The sequence below is a fragment of the Pinus tabuliformis genome, chromosome 2_2 (assembly GCF_031772625.1).
Source record: "Pinus tabuliformis cultivar Carrire ecotype Pingquan chromosome 2_2, CPIR1, whole genome shotgun sequence".
NCBI classification, from domain to species: domain Eukaryota; kingdom Viridiplantae; phylum Streptophyta; class Pinopsida; order Pinales; family Pinaceae; genus Pinus; species Pinus tabuliformis.
In genome coordinates, this window is record NC_142300.1 from 977,455,869 (window position 1) to 977,470,534 (window position 14,666).

Below are 14,666 nucleotides of genomic sequence, written 5' to 3' on the forward strand. Positions count from 1 at the left end.
TAGATGCTAGACAATCCTCAAGGAAGGATGAGTTTCCAAAAGGAAAAAACAATGCATAATGAAGGCAAGATAACCTTGCAAGCAATTTTCAGAAGTGACCATGGATCCTAGCAGCCATGTGAAAGATGGATAACAAAACCAAGTTTATGTTAAGACAAGGAAGGAGGCAAAATTATCCCTCAAATGTCATTAAGGAGGAGGCCTTGAACAATCAAAGAATGCATCTATAAGAGAGAAATTGTAGAAGAGGGGATGAACAACATCATGATGCAATGTTCTTTAGAGATCGGTTGATCAATCCAAGGTTTAAGGATTGGCTTGAGTAACATTGTTCAAAGAATGCAATCAATAAGACAAAGGTGTCAAGCTTATTGCTGCAACTGGAGAGCTTGGTTCAACAACAAGAATTATGAATGTTGGCACCCAAGGTATAGTACAATTAACCACAAAGAGAGACTCATTTGTCATGTGAATTCCTTGAGATGAAGACTACAATTGTGGAGGAGATTGTATTCTAGTATGATGGCAAAGGATAACCAAATGAAGAGGAGAAGGGAGAAGGATTATCTCTCATCGGGCAACGATGGTGGAGGTAGCCAAGTTTTTTGAACACATTAGAGTTGTTGTTGGATGATGAAATGACAACTAAGGTAGTACATTCTAAATTTACTCATATTACACTTGAGAACTAGAACACATACCGCTTGAGAAGAGAGCTGTTGCCGCTTCAAGTACCTCTTATGAAAACTTTTCAAAAGGTCTATACAAAACTTGAACTACAGTCTATACAGACACTGTGTTCAATCCAAATTTTGATTACAAACACCATTGAGGCCATACGGTATCTCCAATTTTTCACATCATTGAGGTCATCAGTATCTCCAGTTTCAAACAGCATTCAGGCCACATTTGCTTCAAAGTGCTTACAAGTATTGTCAAACGGCAGTACATTCTAAATTTACTCATATTACACTTGAGAACTAGAACACATACCGCTTGAGAAGAGAGCTGCTGCCGCTTCAAGTACCTCAAGCTCAAACTAGTCTGTTGTTCTTTCTTGCATCAAAAGAACTGAGTACAATAAGAAACAAGTTCCATGAGTATAAAATCAACAAATACAAATGAATATTACATTTTTTATCATCACCCAACGAACAAGAACCAAACAAAACTCAAGTCTAAGGGAAGGTTTATCAACTTGATGTCGAAAGAAGTACCATGAACAGGTATACCCCATCTTCCGAAAAGCAATTGCAATCCCTGAGAAAAGAAATCATCTTATTGTCTACCACAGTACAGACTATCGACATCTGAGACAAAAATTCATTCCCAAGTAGTCCAAAGCACCTCATAGCAGTTTCTCTATTACAAATCAGACAATATTAATACAACAGATTTCTTGCCTCGAAAACTTTTCAAAAGGTCTATACAAAACTTGAACTACAGTCTATACAGACACTGTGTTCAATCCAAATTTTGATTACAAACACCATTGAGGCCATACGGTATCTCCAATTTTTCACATCATTGAGGTCATCAGTATCTCCAGTTTCAAACAGCATTCAGGCCACATTTGATATAAATAGTGCTAACTGACCCATGACTCAGGCAAGAAAACACCCAATTCCCCCACTCAACCCTATGAACCAGCCCATACTTGGCAACATGACTATAACGCTCCCTCTCACCATAAAAGACATTTGAGACAATTGTACCAAGATCAAGCTGAATGAAAAATATGAACAATACAACAATCATTGCCTAGATCTTTCCAACACGAACAATACATGGGAATCAGAAGCAGGAAGTTGCCTTCTCCATCACAATATTCATCTTGGGATACTGGCAGACTGCAAACATCCAAATGCTGTAATATTTAGGGTAAGTACTGATAACTTTCCAGCTCAACAACACAACAAAAGGGAGGACACAGACAATCATAAAAAGAGTAAGCAGATCACGGCTACTTATCCCATGCTTGAATATCAGCAGAGTTAATATACCTTTTACACGAACATGAGAATAAAGGGGCCTAATTTCTCGCGCTCAGCCAACAATTCGGTCAAGTACCGACTGTTGTTGTTGCTGCTGCAGTGGCATGAGCCGTTCAAATCCAAGAAACAATGGATACCGAAACCAGAGAAGAATAAGCGGATTGAAATCTGAAAATGCAAGAATATCCCACCGAAACTGCTGCTGCTAACTAGAACATTTAGATTTGTGAACTAGGATGAAAAACCTATTTCAAAACCATTTTTATACAGGGACCCAGGAGCCATATACACCAAAACAGCGGGCTGAATCCGTCAAAACAGGGAGCCGCCCTCCATTTGAAAACAAATTAAGCTCCTCCCTCCATTTCAAAACAAATCTAACATCCCATGACCAAATCGACCCTCACAAACCACTCCCAAACCAGAAAACCCAAACTGTAAATCAAAAATGGTGATTTTGCTCTCCCAAACCAGGAGCAAATATCAAAATGGGGCGATTTTGATCAAATACGATTCCGCAAATATCAAAATGGGGCGATTTTGATCAAATACGATTCGGTTAGTTTATCCGCCCTGGGCTAAAATAAAAAAATAAATTAATTTTTAAATAAAATATGGGCTAATTATATAAAAAAAAAAAATTATTATTTTAATTAAAAATTCACCCCATTAAAATATAAAAAGCCTTAAATTTCGCCTTTGGGCGATTATTCGCCCCTAAAATTAACCTTGTTGTTCTTTTTCTTCTTCAAATATCCGAGATGGCTGAAAATCAACAGGCAGGGAATCCAGTTGGATTTTTTGGTCACATGTTGCCGCTTCTGAGTCTTCTGCAATCTGACACTCACTGGTACTTTGGGGTTGCAAATCTAGTGTTAATGCATTAAGAGTGGGGCCTGGACTCTCCTCTAGCTGGTCAACATCAAAATATGGTGATACTTGATTATAAATGGCATGATGATTTCCCCTAATAAACTGAAAAGACTTGAAACAAAATGGTAAAGTTCCTTCGCTGAACTCAACGCCCTCTGCGTTTTCCTCCTTTTCTTCACAGCTAAACTGGGCCTGCTGATCATTAGGTTCAAGCAAATGAGCCTGAACTGTGCTTTCTGCCAAAATAGGCTCTGATTCCTCTGCGAATCTGATTTGGTCGTTAGGTTCATAATCATCGTCATACTGATCATATTTGGGCAGACAGTTGAAGGAAGGGAAGCTATTATATTCATGTGTTATATCAGGCGATTCCTCCATCATGTATGGTTGCACGAATAAGTCATCTGTTTTGTAGAAGGTTTGTTCAGGAACACCATTACTTTCTCTTTGCAAAACAGATCTTTTGTGGTGCTCTAAACCTTCAACTTCTATTGTGAATGTCTGCTTTAGTTCCTCTACTTTCTTTAGCAAGGTATCCAGTTTACCCTCTTTTTCTGCTTTCAACTTCTCCTCCCTAACTTTCAGATTAACCTCTACATCTACCGCCATGTTCTGCATCTGTTGCATAGTAGAGGGGCCCCTTTCTCTCAGATGGAATTCTATTTCTGGATCAAATGCTGTTGGATAATGTAATAGGGCCAAATCAGGGGGAGGTCTTATATTCAATGGTATAGAATGATAAACTTGATTGAATCGGTCAGAAAATTGTTGAACAGATTCAGATGGGATCCTTTTTAACTATTGATATTCTTCTATGAGCATGAGAAAATTGACTTTGGTCATCCATCTATCAAGGAAGAGTTTGAATAGCTGCTGGAGATTTGAGATGCTTGCCTCAGGCAATGCTTTAAACCAAGTCCTAACTTCACTTTGCAAAGAAAGGGCAAACAGCCTAACACTAACATCCTCATCTTCTACCTCGAAAATGTTTAAATAATCTTCAAAAGCCTGGATATGCTTTTGGGCAGTAACTCCATTCTCTCCATCAAATTTTGGGAGTTTCATGGGATGATTTTTGGGCAAAGGATTAAGCACGGGAGGCAAAATGAGTGGCTTATATCTATCAGGAACCTTACGAGGCATGGGATTGTGTACAGGGGCTAAATGATTGGGTTCGGTATGAACAGGGATAGGATGATTGGATTTGACGGAAGAGTCCCCCTTGACCATGAGGTGAGCATCAGCAGCATTGAGAGGTTGTTGTTCTAATGTGCAAGGAGGGCTTTCTTCAACATTTTCTAAAGGGAAAGCATAAAAGTTAAATTTAAACAATATGTACAGCAAAATTTTATGGAAGAGAAAGAACATGACCTCTTGGATCAAAATCCAGGTCAAAAGCCTGATCTGCCCATACATTTATTTTGGGTTCCTTCCTCCAGTGGAGCCTTTATTATGAGGATGATGTGGAGTCGCCAGGTGGATATATTAACTTTGAGTGCCTGATCTCTATCCACCATCAACGATCAGAACTAGATTTGAAGAATTGCTATGAAGGTTTGGTTCCTCAAAGCGGAGCTTTCCAACTTTCTTCGTGAAACTTTGTGAAATTATCTGAGGAAGTTCCCCAGCGGAGTCGCCATTATGTTATCACTCAGGTTGTCCTTAAAGCTCCAGAAAAGGATACGGCCGAGGTAACCATAGACCAACTTTGGACTGCAGGTTCTAGCCTGCCTGCAGTCAGAGAGGGCTCTCTCTTTTAGATTTAGCTTTGTTTAATGGATGATTTTAGGCTAGGTATGATGCACAGGGGTTTTGTATTGTTTTTGGTGGGAAGGAAGACATTTCAAGTAGAGAGGCAAGACATAGTCTGGTAAGTTTTCAAACCATTGGGCGTGGAGTTGAGGAGTGGGATTGCTGGTGCATTTCTTGGTCACATGAGAAATAAGGAGCAAGGTAGCTGCTCATGAAACAACACTGAAAGCTTAAAGGATGGGATGAGGGATAAGGAATGAGAGGCAACAAAGAATCTCTCATTAAACTTAAAAGGGGGAAAGTGAATGAACTCTATCTAGGAGCAATTAAGAATTCCTAGACAACTGTCAAAGATGAATGGATTAGGGGAAATATGAGCCGAAGGGAATTCATATTCATGACTGATCCAGAGGAAAACATAAAGAAACAGCAGAAAATGAGCATAGAGGGCAGTTAACCAATTCTAGACTATTCTTTCTTTCTGCTATTTAGACGGTATATCAATGAGAAAAAAAAAAAAAAAACAGAGATAGGAAAACTTATTGAGTCATGTTGCAGCACAAGAATTCCAGATTCACTTCTTGAAACCATTAGACACAGTGCAGACAGTCTTTCCTCCAAGCTTTTCAGCAGTCTTTGATTACAGAAAACATGTCAGGTATGCAGTGCGAGTCTCTACTGAAAAACTATCAACCAACCAACCCTTAAAACAATACAGAGGGTGGTATATATAGGGAAGATATATCCGAAATTATCTATTACAGCCGACCTAACAGGTCCGACAGAAAAATTGATTACTTTAACCTAATCTTATCCAGAAATAAATGCCAGAAAATATCTTTGAGTTGTGTTGGGGGCAGCTGTATCAAAATGAGTTAATATCTGTCCAGGTGGCCCTGTGCTTTTCATCTGTCATAACTGTGCATTGGCCTTCGCACCATTGCTGTTCGGCGGTATTGAATGCTTTTGACTGTGATTTGAGAGCTAGGATGGGCTTACTCCTCTTGATTTGACTTTCTGGGGGGCTCATCAATGTTCAAGTGCCTCGAGCCCCTAAAAAATCTTCGGCGGATACTCTTTGGCTCTCCTTCCTCCTCTGATACTCTTTGGCAATAAATTGATGCTATTCTGCCGTGCTGTGAGTCTTATTCACAATTTAATGGCCGCTGCTCGGCCTCTGTTTCTTTCAAAACTGTTTTCTGGTCCTTCCGGCAAGCTTCATGAAGAAAAATGGGTCATTCGGCGCCTTTCGGGCTTGCTGGGGGCCGCAGAATAAAAAGATTCCCTGAAGATTCCCCATTCAGGCCCAAAAAATCTAGGGATGAGCGATTTGCGCAAATCGCTCATCAAAAACTGCCTCAGAATCGGATTCTGGGGCTCCGAAGTGCGATTTTCGCCTCTGCGCGCAAAAGGTTGATGATGACGTCAGCATGACGTGACGCTGTACGGCGGGTGACGTCAGCAAGACGACGTGGCGGGATGACATCAGCATGACGTCATCATGTACGGACGATGACGTGGTAGGTACGGTGGCAGGGACATGTGGCAGTGACGTGGCAGGAGGCCACGTAGGCAGGTGACTCGACATGGTGACTGGGCAAAGGGGGTGACGCAAGCAGTGACTGGGCAGAGGGTGACGTGGGATGTGACGTCACGGCCGGTAAGCAGTTTTGTGGCACACCGCTTATGGGCAAAGGCGGTCTCGGGGGAGGGGGCTCCGCCACACCCCAGAGCTTGACGCGTGGCGGGAGTACGACGGCAAAACCGCCGAACTCCCGGACGCTAAAGCCCGGGCGTGTTGCATATAGGAAAGCCCGCCCACCGTAGATCTGTGTCGGGCCAGATCTAGCGGTTGGCGGTAGATGGGTAGTGACGGCGGGTTAGTGGGCGGGGATATTCGCGGGAATATTCCCTTTTGAATATATCGCGGCGGTGGGTTAAAACATAGGGAATGGGGTTTTTATGTGAAAAAACGGCGCGGGTTAATATTTTATGCACAGAACGTAGGAAAAAGGTGCAAAAAATGGGTTTTTGAAGGTTTTCTTTTTTTAGGGGTTTTGGGGGGGAGGTTATTAATCTGGCCAGGTGTCAGATAAATCCCTGTTATGACTCGGATGGGCTAAGGACAGCCCCAGATGGACTGTGATTCCCCGGACTTATAGGAAATATGGCTATATTGCCAGGGAGGGGTATTTACATAGGGGAGTTTTATATACATGATTTTAATAGGGAAAGGGAAAAACTGATAGGGGAGTTACATAATAAAGTTAATAGTTAATATGGAGATGCAAAGAGGGCACTAAGGTATGAGACCTTAGGCTTTGTTGGGGAAAAGAAGACTCACAGATGATGAGTGAGCAGTCCTTGAGTAAAGTAGATCCTTACCAAGGCGAATGTCATGGAGATGATGAACCTGAGAGGCTCAAGCAAATCTTGACCTCTTGGGGGATGTTAGTAAGTGACTTGGGGGAAATGAGAAGAAGGGGAGGTTAATGAATTCCAGCTTGAGTACCTCCTTTGAATGCAAAACTGCCTGATAACTGTGATCAAAAATGGAATACAGCAGTGGCATTTGGACCAGGATACTTTCATGGCATCTTCATTGGCTTGTTCTGGAAATATGGAACACTGCAGCCTGCAAAGTATGACATATTTGGCATGTGAAAATGTCAATCATGAAAAATGAATACCTGCTGCAGCAGGAGGCTAACAGTTGCCAAGATTGAAAGGAGATTGAACATTTGGCATCATAGATATCTTTCTCGGGCAGGGCAACTAGTACTAATCAAATCAATTTTGGAAGCCACTCTCGTATATTGGATGTCCATGGCCTAGATTCCTAAGGGGATCTTAACGAGAATTCAACAGTTGTGCTACAGATTTCTATGAAAAGGGAAACATGATGGCCACATATATGCATGGATTCCTTGGGACCTGATTGCACTTCCCAAGAAATGGGGAGGCTGGGGACTAAAGAACCTCGACTCCTTCTCTAAAGTACTAGCTACCAAGATGGGCTAGCAAATTCTTATTGCTAAAAGCTTATGGATTGAGGTGGTTTATCATAAATATATATGGCCTCTTCACATACTTGATTGGGTCAGACTTCCCACTTGGAATCACTCAAGCATCTCATCCATTTGGTGCATTGTCTTAAATTCCATATCCTACATTCGTTATGGACTGGCTTGGAGAATAAGGTTTGGCTGTTCTGTTCGAGTTAGTATGGATCCATGGTCCAGATGCAGTAATGCATATAGGCTCCCTCCTAATATCATACATTTCCTATCTAATGTTGGTATATCTTAATCAAATAGAAGATCCAGAGAAATATAACATATTTTCACAGGCATGGAAATCTACTTTACATCTAGGCATTCCTAACAATTGGCATCTAGATTGACTCAACTACATTAATTCTCTTGTTGAATCACATGTTAGGATAACCGATGGCAAGGACAAACTCACTTGGGTACATGCCAATCATGGTAACCATGCACCTAAGGATGGTTATACAATCATATATGTTGCACACAAACCCCCAGTTATGGACTAGTGGTGGACTGTTTTGTGGAAGTTGAAGACCCCGCCACAATCTAAACTATTCATGTGGATTATTCTCCGCTACAAAGCACCTATGGGAGAAATCTTAAAGAAGCGCTCATTCCATGGCCCTACCTGGTGTGTTTATTACCAACAATATACCAAGACTATTGACCACCTTTTCCTTCATTGCCCCTCCATTTTAGCTTTTTGGTCACAGATTCTGAACTCTCTCTATCACCCCTCAATGGCAGGGTGACTCCATCCTTGAAGCCTCGAAATCATGGTGGAATTTTACCCATCCTCCAAAAGTTAGGAACCTTCCCCATTTTGGTTTGCTGGTCTATTTGGCTACTTCGAAACAAATCCATATTCAAAGGTATTGAACCTCACTGGACTCAAGCTTCTGCTCATGTTTTATCCCTATACTTCAGCATCCCCGATGATGACCGACCTGCACCCCAACGAACCATCATTCCTTAAGCCATTGACACGAATCTACCATGGGCCTATTTTGATGGATCTACACAGGAGAATGGATGTGGGGGAGGTGCCCTCCTACATCTATTAGATAATCATTATTTCAAAATTCAGATGGGATTGGGCATTGGAACTAACAATTTTGTAGAACTGATCACTCTTAGACATCTTTTTCATTTTGCATTAGAAAAGCAGTGTAGACATATAAAAATATTTGCGACTCTAATATCATTATAAATTGGTTCAACAACACATCTATTTGTCATGTGCACACACTCAGGAATATACTGGATGATGCATTGCTTTTGAAATCATACTTTGACTCCATCTGTTGTCATCACATCTACAAGGAGCACAATCAGATTTCTGACCAGTTATCCAAGGAGGTTGCAATCCAGCCTAGGGGCCTATGGTTGATTCAAGAGCAGAGGGGATTGGAATTCTATCATTACTACCACCACCCATACATTGATTAGAGGATACAGGGGGCTGACAGGCCCTGATTTCATGGGTCTTTTTTGAGCTACAAACAGTTTTTTGCATCCAGTACAGTTTTATGTATATATCTATTTTTGACTTGTAATTATGTAATTATCACTAGATCACCCTATGGGGTTTTTGTACAAGAAAATCTGAAGGTGGAACACCACAACTTACAGCATATGCTTCTTTAAGCATCTACAATATGTAATTTTCAAAATATTAATGGAAATTACAATTTTTCCTTGGGGAACAAGACATTGACAAAGATATTTTTAAATAAAATGAACTTGAAATTATTGAATTTAATATTAAAATGTATAAATATTATATTTATATATATATATTTTTTATTTTTTTCAATAATTGAAAGGTGGGTTTTTTGGGTGGTTGGTAAGCATTTTGTAAGGAAAGTGAGTTTTAGTAGATGTTTTTGCGAATTACAACCAAGAAAAAATTTTACCTACTTATATTTACATTGTAAGGTGTTCCCTTTGAGAAGAACTCCCTCCCTTGCCACTTGTGTCATTGTGTTTCCTTGATTTTGGTATTAGACTGTTGAAATATTCTTTGCCATAGGATCGAAGACCGGTATTAGTTAGTTATAAAGTTTCACGTCCGGGCCATCATCAGATTCCAGTTTAATCTAAATTGGTTTCAAAATTATTTGGATTGTTTTGGGAGAATCTAGGATCATCTGTTGGGATTAGATCATGAGCAGTTCAGAGTCGAGTTTCCGCTGGATATAGCTACAGCAACTTCTCTGAGCCTTCAATCGGCTCAAGAGGCATAGCAGCAGTGATATGAAGAGTTCTAGCCTCTGTGGTTGCTAGCAGGGTGGTAGAGAGGTGCATGAAGCACTTGCAAAGACTCATCCCTAGAGAAAATCGATGGACACTTGTTGCTTATTGAGAGAACCAATGGATTATATCATTGCCTTGAAAACACAGGTAGAGGTACTACAATCTTTAGTGAATAATTCTCATTTTGATAGCCAACACCCACTTTGAATTTTTGTTTTTTGTGTCTAGAAAACCTAGTTTGCTTCAAATTATGCCCCTCCGAGCTCTCTTGGGATATATATTGAATTTTATTGAGGCGGAGAATTCATTAAGACAACCATTCTTTACTGCCCATGTCTGTAGCAACTTGTTGGTCATCCATTCAAGAAAAACATGTTTATTTGGATTTGATTAACCTGTACCCAGTGACAATTAGGTTTCTACGTGTGTTGTAGTGTATATTCTCACGGTAGCATTAAACTTCAACAACCACAAACATTGGTTTAGCAATAAAATTCAGCTTCTCCTCCCCTACCATGATCACAATCACTCTCTCATTCTTCTCCTCTGAAACTTCTGCCATATTCTCACTGATCTCACTCTTTCCTCCGTGGTGATGGTCGACAATGTGATGAAGCCCCTAACGCTCTAGTATCAATTTCTTCTTCCAATATGTCATTAACACATTCCTTCAAGTAGGATAATCAGGGCAAAGGAGCATGGCACTCACTGCACCCAACATATACGGAAATGGAGCCTTCCCTAATGCTAATATTTGATCTTAGTGACATTGCCATATATTCGTGCATAATTAGATTAAGACGGAAAATTACCTTTATATGTAATGGGCAGCAAAACGTGTCGTTATATCAATGATTGTTATTTAATTTCTGTTAATAGGGATTTTTGAATTAGAAATGAGTTGAATTTCATATGAGTGATTATTATTGAATTTCTGTTAATATGGATTTTTGAATGAGAAATGAGTTAAATTTCACAGGGGTGTAACTGATAAAAATATTTAAAGGGGATCTTTACAAAACATGAATTTAATTTTGTTTTATATAGGAATGATAATTGCATTGATATCTGTTTTTTTAATCTGAAAAGCCTACCATTTATCTCTAATATATAATAGAGTATACTTTATAACCGTTCGTTCTGAACAAACTAATTATAGATTATAAACGATAGAATATTTAAGTGAATTTGAGATGATTTGTAATGAGATAAATATGTTTATAAATAAGAGTGAGAAGCATTGATTAAATTATATGTATAATCTTTATTTTGATTAAATTATATGCATAATCTTTATTTTGAGATTAAAATATTTTCCCTAATTATACAAATTTTGATAATGTGATAATTTAATAAGAAAAGATATTTTAAAATAATTTAATTCAAAAATGTGTAATAAAAAATGAATTTATAAATTTTTTTATTTTTTAATATGTTATAAAATGTGATGATTTATATGATAATTTTTATGCATAATATATAGTATTTATTAAAATATTAAAAATTAAAAAATCATTTTAACTTAAATCATAAATAATTTTTTTACTCTTTATCTTGAATAAAATATTAAATATTTTTGAAAAATTAATATAAATCATAAATAAATCTTTTACTCTTTATCTTAAATAAAATATTAAATATTTTTGAAAAATTAATATAAAGAAGATGTGTAACTAGAATATGAAAATAACATATAAGTTTTGTAAAAAAATTAATATTGATAACAAGAAAATATTTTATATTATTCCTAAATAAAATATTTCAATGTCTATTTTAAATAGAATATTTTGACATGTCGTATAAAGTAAAATAAAGTAAATGATTATATATGTATAATGTTTTATATATTTCATTTTAAGGAATATGTGCAACAAAAGTGAATAAATATATAGAGAGAGAGAATTCTATATTTCATTTTAAGAGATATGTCCAATTCCTTTAACACTTAATGTGAAGATGATAAGTAATGCTTCAAAAAATACTACTAACAAAAAATACTTCAATTTCTATCATAAATAAATAAAAATTCCATGTCCATTTTAAACAAAAATTTTCAATACCCACCTCCTATACATTTTTTATGTGTAATTTTTTCCATATATATATATGTGTGTGTGAGAGAGAATTAACTAGCAATTGCACCACATGTTGCAAAGGAAACGTTGTAAGTAGCATAGGGATAGGCGACCCCGAGACATAAGCAACAGTTGAGCCAAAGATACCAATATGGGGCGTCAAATTGAGCAAAGAAACAAGTGTTACAAGAGGTATATGAATCGAGTCATTCATATAATTGTCAATAGGGACAAAAGTCAAGAAAATTTGAGCCATTGGAGGTGGTAATGTTAGAAGAAAAGCTAATGTATAAATCAATTGTTTGAAGAAAAGCTAATGTATAATCAATTGTTTGAAGGATTAAGAACAAAATGATGGAAATTAAACTAATGGGATTTCTAGTTTTGAAATCAATATGTCTTTGTCTTCAACATGTTGTTTAACCAAATCCCATGGGGAGGCATGGTTAGATGATCTGGGATATTCCTACCATATAACTCTTCATATTGAATGGTTGATGGTCTATGAATAATTCAGAATCAAAACAATTGTGAAGTCTTCACTGTGCTCACCAATTGGAGTCTAAAATACTTATACACTGGTAACCAAGTTTAGGTCAAGTGTGATCGAGTAACTACTTCCAAATGAATTTCTCTGGAAGTCTGAGTTTCCAAGGTACACTTGGGGGTTATAGAAACTTTGGAAAAGAGGGTTCCCCAATCCAGGATTTTCAACACTTTGGTAATCAAAAGTAGTTTGATAATGAGAGTGATGCATATGAAAAGGTTGTCAGCAGAAAATAATACCATGATTAAGATTTTGCAGATGAAATCCAAAGAGTTCCTGATAGTTATGGATCTAAAATAATGGTTATCCAACCTAGTAAGAGTTATTGGAGGTGAAGGGAATTTATTTATGTAGAGCATGCAAAGATCAAGGCCATGTACACCACATAAAACTGAAATTGATGATGAGGTGAAGCCTTTGAATGATGGAGCAATTAAGCTTGGACACCATCTCGGAACATCCATTCTAGACTCCCAACCTGATAGCAATTCTCCTTCCAAGAGACACTCGAAACTGCACTTGCTTGAATGGAAGATACGTGCTTACACAAAGAGTGATTAATATGTCTTTAGGACTTAATGTTCCAACTTTTATTTAATGTGAAAGGGTTGAAATGAAGGCCAATATTACTTAAGGAAGGCTTACACAAAAACAACTAAGTGAATAAGCTATCTAAAAGAGGAGTGGGCCTCATAAGCCTACGACTTTGCATTAGGTATGGAGCTACTGGGTTTCGATCCTTGAATTTTGATTGCCTGGATCATATTAAAATGTATAAGAAAAAGAAATTGAAGCAAGATTTTTGTGCAGATCGAAGCTCTGAAAGCAATTGGAGTTGATGAAGTTGTTTTCGCAATCAATTATGAGCCTGAGGTGCATAGATGAGCGTGCATAACCCTGTTTTCTCTACTAATTTGCATTATGTTGGTTTTCTTCTTTTAGGATTTTACAAATATAGCATTGCAACAGAATAATTATGGTGTAATAAATACTTGTGCATTTTTGGTACTTGATTACAGATTTCTATTTTGTCATTGTTAATTAGTCGAATTAGGGTTTCCAAGGGAAATATTTGATATAATTGGTTTTATAAAATTGTTGGATGTAGGTGATGTTGAGCTTTTTGAAGGCGTTTGAAGCAAACCTTGGGATTCATATCTAAACCAGATAACTTGTATTGTAGTTGTCTTTTTGTATAGTCATGTTAATTGTCTTTAAAAATCTAGTGAAATGTGTATTTACGAGGAATTTATTATGTGTATGAACAATGATAAAAAATGCTTTTTTGTCCCAGGTGGATGAGCCATCAAAGTATGGAGTGGTTATTCTTGATGAAGAAATTGGTCGAGTTGATAGATTTGTGGAGAAGCCTAAGGCATTTGTTGGAAACAAGATCAATGTAGGGATTTACCTTCTGAATGCCAGTGTTCTGAATACAATTGAGCTAATACCCACTTCAATTGAAAAAGAGGTGTTCCCAAAAATAGCCAGTGAGAAGCAACTATATGCCATGTTATTGCTCGAATTTTGGATGGATATAGAGAAACCCAAGGATTAATTTTCAAGACTAAGGCTTTACTATGATTCTTCGAGAATAAATTTAACCAAGAATTTTTCATTTGGTGTTCACATCATCGGAAATGTGATAGTGGATAAGACTACATCACCAAGCCAATTCATGTGATTGTCCAAAGAAATCAATAAGAAACGTTTTCTTCCCTAGTTGATTTCTTTTGTGTTTCCATTTTTTATATGATGAGGTTGCAGTGGAGAAGATTGTTTTTCTCTCTCATGTTTATCTTGAGAATTGTAGGATACTCGAGAGGTTGCATGACCTCTGGTTTTGGATTTCGATTTGGTAATAAATGCCATGTAAGTTGTTTGTTCTTGCCTATAAGAGATAGCTTGGACAATCCTATTAGCGAATGAAATTGGTTTCTTTTATAAATGAAATTTTCTCCATTTCTACAGAAGTTTTCAATTTTGTAAGGTGAGTTTTTTGAAATTGTTATTTTTATTTGGATATGCCGTGTGTAAGTTGTTTATTCTTTCCTATAAGAGATAGCTTGGACAATCCTATTAGTGAATGAAATTGGTTTTATTTTATAAATGAAATTTT

At 37.5% G+C, this 14,666-nt stretch overlaps 1 pseudogene; it reads left to right on the forward strand.

The window, feature by feature from the left end:
* The first annotated feature begins 2,755 nt into the window (after window positions 1-2,755).
* LOC149196524 (mannose-1-phosphate guanylyltransferase 1-like) lies at window positions 2,756-14,231 on the forward strand (annotated as a pseudogene).
* Window positions 14,232-14,666: the final 435 nt, after the last annotated feature.